Consider the following 11,276-nt stretch of genomic DNA (forward strand, 5'->3'; position numbering starts at 1 on the left):
CGAGCTGTAGTTCGATTTCTAGCTCGCAAGCAGCTCGAATTGTCAGCTTGTAACGTAGTTCAAATTTTTGACTTGTGAGCAGCTCGTTAGCTCAAGTTTCTAGAAATTAATCTAATAAAAATAATAAATAATCATTTTTTCTTAATAAATAATAAAATATTAGGGATATATATGTAATTTTACTATTAAAATAAAAAATAAATAAATAAATATATATATATATATATATATATATATATATACACTTGAGCTCGTGAGACTAACGAATTTAATATTTTGAACTCGAACTCGAGCTCGAGTTCGATTTCGCCAGCTCGAGCTAGACTTGAGTTCAATATTGATCGAATTCGAGTCGATCTTTGACTCGAGCCGCTCACGAGCGACTCGGTTCGTTTGCATCCCTAGGAAGAGGGGGAAGATCAAAAGAGGTCAAGGTTGGCGGTGACCCATTGGCAAAATTTTTCTTAGGGTGTTCTGAAATTTTTAGGATGTAGCTTTAAACCTCTTCCTATGAGTAGTTGGTTTTGTTTGTACGTTTGGTCAACAATCTTAAAAATATCACAAGTAAAATATTCTCCCAGCTTTGTGTGTACGTTTAGTCAGCAATCTTGAAAATATCAAGGGATAATTTCAGAAACCTCCCCTGAGGTTTCTGATTATTGCAAGAAGCTCCCTTCTAGTTTAAAAACTTACATCTACCTCCCATATAATTAGCATTTCAGTAACAATATAGACTCAATATGCTAACTTTCTCCTCAAAAATCCTAAAATCTCCCTTTGTTACTTAGAAGGGGGAAAAATTAATAATTTTTTTGATATTGAAACTATTGTAATCGACATAATCACCATCCTAACGAACTCAATAAATCACTTCACCTTAATTCCCATATTCTTGCAATTTTGGCAGCCTACTACTGCCCGCCTCAAAGTTTTCCATGCAAATCATCTATGACCATTAAAGTCTGCATTCAACCTAATATTTAGTCTCATTTTTCCCCTAAATTAAATGTTTGAATTGATCAATGTCACTATTTAACCTTGTTGTTACTAAAATAATGTAGCCTACTAAGAATACCAACACGGAGCAACCAAAAGCAACACTAGAGACCACATCCCATGTCTCTAGGCAAATCTAATTATAGTTTTTATATCTCAAATTCTTTTTTACACAATTGGTATAATATCATAACCTTCTTTAATCTGCATTCCCTTTGTAACTATCATTTTTATTTTCCTGTATATACTCTGTATCACCACCGTCTTTTTCACCTTCATTTAGTTTGATAACAAATATGATCCATCAACTTATCATTTTGTAATTTCAATTCAATTATACTTATAAAAAAAAAAAGAAAACAGAAGAGAGAGTGTGTGTCTATTTGCGAAAAAAGAGATATAGGAGAAAGAAGATAAGAGAAAGAGTTAGAGAGATAGAACAATAGTTTAGTTTGTGTGGCAGCAGTTGTTTTAGAATAAAAGATTAGTTGTAATTGTAGAGTTTTTTTTGTTTGTAGGAATTATTTATAAGTGAAGGATATTATAGTCATTTTACTACATAAAGGGAGGTTAGTGTAATTATCCAAATCTGAAGGGAGGTAAGTGAAATTGTCAGAAACCTCCCATGAGGTTTCTGAAATTATCCCAAATATCAATCACAAGTAACTCCGAACTCTAACGTCCTCAACAAAAATAATTCATCCTCTTTCATCAAACATCAGGAGCCATTTACCAAGAATTGCCATGATGCCATCCATGACCATGGTCTCTTCTTCCAAGCTACAATTTCTACTCCTCTTCTTTCTCTTCCTAACCTCTTTCTCCCTATCCATCAAGAACTCAGTCCCAGACGTCCATGACCTCTTCCCGAAATACCACCTCCCAAAGGGTCTTCTCCCAGGAAACGTTCAGTCCTATTCTCTTTCTTCAGAGGACAACACATTTATCATTGAATTAACTCACCATTGCTATGTTCAGTTCAAGGATCAGCTGGTCCTTTATGATAAAGTTTTGACTGGAAAATTGGGGTATGGGAAGGTTTCTGATGTCACTGGAATTCATGCTAGGAAGTTCTTCATATGGGTTTCTGTCACTGGGATGGATGTTGATGAAAGCTCAAATACGATTGAATTTCATGTGGGGGTTTTGTCCCAGAGTTTGCCTGCTGATATGTTCCAGACTATTCCCACTTGTCAGAATAAAGGGTTGCAAGAATCTTCTCTGCTTTCATCAATTTGAGGTAAAGTTTGAATTTTTATGCACACTTTTTTACTGTTGTAATGATAAACGTGTAAAATTGGGAATTTGGGATGGTCAGGATTTGTTGAATTTTGATTTTACTGATCACATCTGTTTCTGTGAATGGATTTGGTAAATTTTGTATTTTTCTCTGTTTTTTGGTTCTGCAATTGGCAGAGAATCTAATATTTTCCTGTTCCTAGTTCTGAATTTCAGGCTTTTATCTACAATTTACAAATTTAGCAGAGAATTGTGTGTACCTCATTGGAGACAGAGTTAGAAAGTGGATATTTTCCTGAAAATTAGTCAAAGTTATTGGAGTAATTACAAAAGTTACTGAGTCCACATAGAACAATATAGATTTGTTTATTGTTAAGAGGAAGCTTAAAATAAATTACATGAATTGTTCAATGTAATGCAATTGTATTAATTGTTTGTTGTCGATGGATTCAGGGTGCATTTAATTGTTAACCATCCTCTTTTAGTTTTGATGACAGATATTTGTTAAAGTAAATATTGGGATTGTTTAAAATTTCAGAGGACACAAGCCCATACAACCTTGTTGTATTAAGTTGGATAGGAGAATGCAAGTTTAATTAATGTCAACCCATCCGAAGTTTTTGCACAGTTTGTCTTTCTACACAGATTAGAGAAGTCTGATATACGTCCAAAGGAATCAATGATCAAGAAATATATGCTGGTTTCCTTGATACCATGGAGCCTAGAAGCCAAGTAGCATTTGTATTTTAAGGGTCACCAGAACACTAAGAGCCTTGGGTTTGATGATGGCCTATCCGGAGTCAACATGCACAAAAATAGGCAGAGGTTGGGATTGGGAAACTTCATCAATTAGCTGCTTGGATGCTTGTCCTGTTGTGTGCCAATCTTTTTTTATTGGGTAAAATACGTTTTACACTTATGTGGTTTAGCACTTTTTCACATAATTCTCTTGTGGTTTGAAAAGCTATATATGACATTCTCATAATTTGGACTAAAGTGTCAAAGTGATGGAATTTGCATTTCATAACGGAATCAACTAAAATGTTAAAAGTACTCCTTTGTAAAGTTGAAAGTTATTAATTAACTACAGGGGGTTATGTATATATTTTAAAAATTATAAGAGGGTTATGTTGTAAAGCACTAACCTATAAGGGGGTTATGTAGTAAAATACTAGACCATAAGTCGTTAAAGTGTCATGCTTATATATTTTGGTCACTTCAACCATTTTAGTTTTTAAACAAGCATATTTGTGACATTTCTTTGGGTTCCGTTATAGAGGATTACTTCCGTCACTTTGATACCTTAGTCCAAACTATAAGAGGGTTATGTATAGCTTTTGAAACTATAGAGGGGGGGTCATATGGAAAATTGCTAAACCACAAGGGGGTAAGGTGTATTTCACCCTTTTTTATTGACACAGATGGTATCTTTTATACATTTAGTGGCAGTAAGAAAATAGTAGTACAATCTAAATAACAAAGCAGGAATCAGCAGGAAAAATGGGCATCGAATAACAAAGCAGACCTTAAACTAGTCCTAACTCAAGTAATAGGTTTATGGAAGGGAAATTTTCAATCGTGTTGGTATTTGGTTCGTAGTAATATACATGTTACCTTATGCTGACATATATAAATAGCAGAAACAGATTGGTTATCTGCTTTGAAGTTAGAGAGTTGGACAAGTATTATGCTTGAAAATCTGATTATGGAGTGGACATGTATGAAAAGTTGTAGTGAAGTTCCTTATAAATGCACCATCATGTCCCCAAATATTGATTGATCGATTATGAAGATACATCTAGTGAAAAACTTGTACAAAGTAAAAAAATCTAGGAAGCAACCTATTGAGCCATGAATAAACGCATTCAAAGAGTTTGCTAAATCTTGACTTCAAGAAGGGGAGTCTAATTTAGAGAATCGTTTGTAGTTTGTATTTGGAGATTGGCACTAGATTGTTTACAAGGCATGGCCAGGAAAGAAAGGATTTCAATAGGTAATGATTGACTTGGAACAGACGTGTTATAGAGCAAAACTGTCAAATGGTGGATTTTCAGTGAGCAGAGGAGTCGGTTACATGTTTTAACTTTTAAACCTGTAAAACTTGTCTGGAAGTTATGATGATTTATGTGTTGCATTCTCATATTCTTGATATTCTTCTATTACTGGCGATTTTCAGTTCTGCTAACGTTGAAATGTATGATCCTGGATATCAGAATCAGTAACATGATTCATATGTCACCCGAACATGTTGATGTATATATGCATGTCATGTGCATTTAATTTAGATTGCATACGTCAAAGAAATTAAAGCAAGACAAGAATTGACTTGACACCATTCATGTTGGCAATTGATGCAGATTCTTGAACCATATTCCAGGTCCAAATCCAGCAGAAGCTTTAGATGTTGTGAAGCTAACGGTTCTGGTTGAGCTCTTTCTAGTTTCTTCGATACTTGTAGAAGGAAAGATTGTCAATCTGTACCATTGTCACATTCTTTCATGGCCCATAGAAAAATATACTTCTCTCAACAAGAAGTTTGAGGAAATCAATATATGTAGATATGATGTTTATAACGAGTACTTGCCGGCTGTATCTTCTGTTGTTGGCTCTGCATTTTTCAGTCAAAATTGTGCATTAATTTTGCTTTTCTTGAAGAATTCCAATTGATTCATGTGTTGAGAAAAAAATAGCATATGCTTATTAAGGGTTTAAATCCAAAAGACAAATCTAAGGTGTGGATGCCACTGGCCTTGTCATTGAGCTACTTTGCATTGTCAGTTGACAATTGCAGTTATGAATCAACAATTACAAACCAGTAGAAGGGATTTCCTTACAAAAAGTTTAGGGTCCGTTTGGATTGATGAAGACGAATTCAACGAAGAATTATTTTGAGGTAAATGGATTTGAAATGAGTTCGTTTGACATCCTGATAAATTTGATTACGTTGCCTGATTACTAGATAGAGCATGATAAAGAAACTTTATAATTTGCAATTTGCAAAATAATAGGGTAAAAATTAAAAAATTGAAAAGCTTAGGGTTCCATAATGAATTTCCTTATTTCTTCCCCTTCTGGCTTCTTGTTTGTTTTTCTCATCTTTTGGTTTCCATTGTGGAAGACTCACTTCTATTCTGGACCGTTCACTCTCAGACGCACAAGTTATCATGGGTCCTCGAGCATTCTTATCAATGCAAAATAAAATAAAAATATTAATCTAATTTTTTTAATATTAAGAAGAATTTCACATGACAACTTTATCTAGTGAATATGAAATATATCAATTGTAACATCACATATGCTTCCAAATAATTGATGAATTTGAAATGTAAATATTTTCTAGGTCATCCAAACAAAGCATCTAGAGATATTTAATGGTGGATTTGAAATGCCAACCACCCAAATCCTCCATCCAAATGGCCCCTTAATGTACTTCAAGTAAAAGCACTATTTCAATTTGGATGTAGTACTGTTGTATTACTCCAATCGTCCCACTTTAATAGTCTTTTTGTTTTTTTTTGTTTGTAGAAAATTATATTATAGTCCATTTTCTAATATAATAATATAGTTAATATTTAATTTCTCTAAAATATTCTTATTCAATATACTTTGTTATTAGTGAGTATAACTTATTTGATCCATTAATTGTTTTGATTCATACCTTGAATGGCGCAACATTTTATCAATATTGTTGTTGTAATTAATGTAAAAGCACAATGGTTATTTATATTACCAATGTAAGGTTATTTTAGAAAAATTGTAGGCTGGATTTACTCTTTCAATAAAATTAACTAATTTTTCGTAAACTGTGGAAAAAAAAAATCAAGACTATCAAAATGGGATGGATGGAGTATATAATAGAATCCAATTAGTATCTAGCCACTCAAAAACCTAAAATGCCCTTGGTATTTTTGGATAAAGCATTGTTGTGCGCTTTTTACTTGAAAAGTAACGATTTTAACCTTCCAAGGTGTTTTACTTCACAAGTAATAGAAATCCTTTACTAGAAGTAAAGCACATCCGACAGGAAAAGACGCATAAAAGCACCAATTTGAATTAGTATTCTTACAACAGATATTACTAGATTATATCTCGATTTGTTATATGGTATATTTGCTTTTTAATTACTTATAGCATTAAAACTTTTTCATAAAGTTTTTCTAATGTATATGAACTTGTAATACGAATTTTGAATTTCTTCCTTTTGTATCGTCCTAATGATACTCTATATATATACACAATTGTTTTATTTTGGAATTATTCATCGCCCTCCCTTCATCTAATTTATCAATACCACAAGAAAAACTCTTCAAAATTTTACTATTTCTTTCATATATATCTGTGACATCTTCCTATAATTTTATTGGCGTTGAAGTTACACAATGGGCCTATAATCCAAAAATTGCAAAGTTAAGGTGCATAAAATACTTGATTAAAAAATTGATTATTTTATTGACATCAACAAAACATTTTAATTTTTTTCCCTTTCAGCATCAAGATTAGTTAGTCTAATTATTTTTGTTAAATTTGATGTTGCATCCTACACATAGTCAATCTTCTTACTATACTATATGCTGTTATGGGGTAAATTACATTTTGCCCCCTGTGATTTAGCATTTTTTACATAATTCCCCTATGGTTTCAAAAGCTATACATAACCCCCTCATGGTTTGGATTAAAGTGTCAAAGTGACGGAAATAGTCATTCGTAACCGAACTTCTAAAAATGTCGAAATTACCCTTATAAATACATGACACATTAACCCCGTATGATTTTTATATTTGACCAGATAACCCTCTTATGGTTTAATACTTTACCATATAACTCCTTATGATTTTCAAAATATACACATAACCCCCCTTGGTTAATAAATAATTTTCAACTTTACAAAAGGGTATTTTTGATATTTTAGGTGGTTCCGTTAAGAAAGATTATTTCCGTCACTTTGACACTTTAATCCAAATCATGAGGGGGTTATATATAGCTTTTGAAACCATAGGGGGGTCATGTAAAAAATACTAAACCACACGGGGTAAAGTGGAATTTGCCCTACTATTATTAAAGATGCTACCAATTCTTTTTGGCATCTTATGCCAATTCTTACTACCATATATAATACGTACGTTTTCCCTTCTCCAATTGCATGTGGAATTTATATCATAGATCGGTCAAACTTGTGCATGGATCTACACGTTGGAACGCTAAATTGTTTAATCAAAGTAGGCAATAAAATAATCATAATCAATTAATCAAAGTCTTTTGTACTACTCATCAACAAGCATATATCAACACTCTTTCTGGTTTCCTTCCTCTTTCCTTTGCTTTTAGGCATGAAAAACTCATGCTTCAATCCTCAAATATTCTTCCAATTATGACTATATATAAAGAGCTTCTCTGTTAATCATTCACAGCTGAAGCAACCCTTTTCCTCTCTCCCTTAAAATTTGATCTCAGACAAGCCAGGTAACAATATAATGGATCATCAAAGAAAGGTGTTGAAGAATGATCATGAAGGCAGTAGCAGCAGGCAGAATAGTGATCAGATGGAGAGAGATGCAGATGATACGAAGAAAAGATCATCAGGTATGGGGAAAAGGCTTGTTACAGAAGATGTTGACAAGTTGGCTGATGATTTCATCTCAAAGTTCAAGAATCAGCTCAAGATTGAGAGAGAAGACTCGTTGAAACGGTTCAAAGAAATGATTGCTAGAGGGGTTTAAACTTTAAACTTTAAATTCTCATGGAGAATCATCCTTGTGAAAGCCGCTTTGAAATAATTAAGTAGCAGATTGTTGAATTCATCAAAGAGAGGTGTTTATCTATGAAATTATCACAGTTTTGAATTTGTGCATTTCTTTTGAAATAAGTATCAGATTGTTGTATTCATATAAATGGTCAGTGTTCTTGGTTCATGCATGAAAATCAGTTTTACAATTATACCTCATGAAATGTACTGCTACACACAGATTACATAAGCTAAACAGACATTTATAGTTGGGATTTTTAGCGTAGGAACAAAGGAAAATTACTTTTTACAATTATTAGTGATTAAAAATTTGTTAACTGCTTCCAACAGATCATGGTAATGGTTTTATGAGAAATTATTTAACTTAATTATAAAGATTAAGTATATAGAATTAATATTCCTCGGTGATGCTCTCTGTATCTTTCCAAGTTCTAGTGTAGAAACACTAATAACAAGAATAATTTGGGAGGTTGAACTCATAAGATTTCGGTTATCTTCTTTAAAGTTGTTTGGAAGAAAAGTAAGAAAAAAATTTCTTTAAAAGTGTAATGCAATATGGAAAAAAATATTACAACTTTAGGATATTCTTAACCCTAGTTAAAAGGAGTCACAAGCATGGGTTTAGAGAAAATGAAGTTAAATTGCAAAATTTTCTAAATACAAATTGATAATAAGTTAGGCCGTGTGTATTACTGTATTCAAATAGAAAATTTGTATGTGTTGACCCATAATATAGATTACTCGTTAAAAAATTTTAATTTAATCGATAAATTTTTAATTCTCACTTAAAAAATTCATTTAAATTTTTAGTTTTGTTATCAGAATTCAGGATCTTGGAAAAAGAAAAATATATATATAAAGTAGGGAAACATTTAAAATATCAAATAAAAGACATGCCCTGTCATTGACCTTCTTGATGGAGTCAGATTGCAATTTCCTACATTATTTAATGCGAACAGTTTAACAGATTTCTCACGTGCTCCATAAAAGTCAAAAAATGGAAAAAAAAAAAAAAAAGAATATGGGATATATTGGCTAAGGGACAATTTCATGCAAATTAGTCTTTGAATTAATAGTCTATCTAACGAGTGCCTATAAGATATACTTTAGGAATTGAAGTTTTAAGATTAATTAAAGAAAGTGTATGAATGCAAGGGGATTAATTATGGAAAATATTTAAATGTAAGGAAAGATAATAATTTTTAGCATATATATATACATGATAGGTTGAATGGAATGTATGCGTGTTAATCAGTGCCTTTTAGACACTCGTTAAAAACCCCTTGAACTAATATCGTAATACTAATCTGAGTATATTGACATATTACATGGAACATCATTTTGTAAGCTAGTAGTACCATGAAAATCCATGAGAAGGTTTTTCAAACTTATGTGGAGAGTTTAATATAAATTCTTTCTTGCTCATCCTTTTTTTTTGTCTTAATTAATGAATCATTTTATAGCCCCTGTCAGAAAAGCTTTTAATTTTAACTATTTTCTTATAGATATTCGTGATATTTTCCATAATATTGTTGAGAGGAACTTTCTCATATAATCAACATGATATTCAAAAAAGTTAATAATTACATCAACTGAAACTGAAACTTTTCTTGTAATTTCCTTTTATAACTTTGTAATATTCTACCATTATTCAATAATCACAATGCAAAAAATGCTACTTTATTTGTCATTTTGTTCCAATCTTCATAGACTTTTCTCCAATTCCACTTGAAATTCACATCATAATGTTGTCTAACTTCTCCATGAATACACACGGATGATTAATAAAAAAAAAAAATTATTCAATCAAATTGGAAGTAAATAATCTGAATCTATTATCTTTTCCTTTATTGGCCTCACTTTTCCAGATTCACAGAGGAAAACAAGAATGCCTTGTACTCATCAGCAAGCGTGTATGCTAACACTCTTTCTAGTTTCCTTCCTCTTTCCTTTGCTTTTAGCCAAGCAAAATTTATGCTTAAATCCTAGGAAAATCGTCTCATTATGACTATATATAGTTGATTTCTCTGTTGATGATCCACAGCTGAAGTAACCCTTTCTTCTATACTGCTAGGCTTGATCTTCTTACAAGCTTGCTAAATTTAGCAATACAATGGACCATCAAAAGGAGGATTTCAAGAACAATAAAGCTAGTAGCAGCTGCAAGAAGGATAGTGATCAGACAGAGAAGGATGCTGATACGGGAAGATCATCATCAAGAATAGCGAAACGTCTAATTCTTGAAGATGTTGACAAACTGGCGGACAGTTTCATTGCCAAGTTCAGGAATCAGCTCAAGATTGAGAGACAAGAGTCATTTAAACGTTTCAGGGAAATGATAGACAGGGGGCTCTGACTCTTATGTAATTATCCTCTATTGATAACTATGTTCTTGATATGAAACTTTCACTGTGTTGTGTACATCATCTGCTTGTGATTTCAATCAACGCATTGTACTTTAAATATACAAATAGTTTGATAATAATGCATAATTTGGATCATAAACATTTAGGGGGTAAATGGTGAATCCACCAACACCCCTAAACGAGTGACAGTACTCCTGTTGATGGAATGAATGGTAAGATATTTGTCATGTCCTCACCTGCCCAAATCTATGCATGAAAATAACGTAATTGCAAAAAGTTAGGCAAGTTCCCCCTATCAACCTGTGCTAAGTTTTGTAATCCACAGAGGAAAGAGATTCTTCCACTGTAGATCATGATTTAAGGCAACCGCAAATTCTGGAATTCTAGGAATAATGTTGTTGCCTATAAGCATCTCCTATTCACGTACTCATCTCTAAGGTCCACATCCTCATAAATGGTACCTGGCCTTGAGTACCTCCGGTTATCAACCTTTAACCTGTCAATGAGGACTTTGTAATCTGATTCTACCTCATTATGTTCCTGTCTCCTTTGCTTTCTGCTGTCCTTGTTGGCCTAGGCTTCAATTGGTGCAAGGTGACCTCTTTTCTTGTCTGCAATTGCCCAAATTCTCCTTAAGGTTCCTTGCCAATCCCTTGCATTGATGCTATATCCAATTCTGCATTTCTAGTGGCTGATTGCTGCATCAGTAATATAATAATGGTAGTGGTAGGAGCATGGACTATGGAGATATATGGTGATGTTGCTGAGAAGTTTCCAAGGAACTTCCAGGGAGATTGGTTTCCAAGGAACTATGGAGATAGTGGTAGTCTAAATTTTTTTTAATGTTTAAAAAATATCCCAAAATATATTTTAAAAACTCTACTGTTCTTAAATATTTCAAAATATTTTCTAAATATATCCCAAAATATTCT

At 32.6% G+C, this 11,276-nt stretch overlaps 1 long non-coding RNA gene across 1 annotated transcript; it reads left to right on the forward strand.

Moving 5' to 3' along the window:
* The first annotated feature begins 1,720 nt into the window (after positions 1-1,720).
* Positions 1,721-4,780, forward strand: LOC113700828 (uncharacterized). The gene is made up of 2 exons (XR_003450754.2): positions 1,721-2,236; positions 4,593-4,780. It is a non-coding gene; the product is annotated as an uncharacterized lncRNA (long non-coding RNA).
* Positions 4,781-11,276: the final 6,496 nt, after the last annotated feature.

This window comes from Coffea arabica, chromosome 1c (genome assembly GCF_036785885.1).
Source record: "Coffea arabica cultivar ET-39 chromosome 1c, Coffea Arabica ET-39 HiFi, whole genome shotgun sequence".
In the NCBI taxonomy this organism is placed as follows: domain Eukaryota; kingdom Viridiplantae; phylum Streptophyta; class Magnoliopsida; order Gentianales; family Rubiaceae; genus Coffea; species Coffea arabica.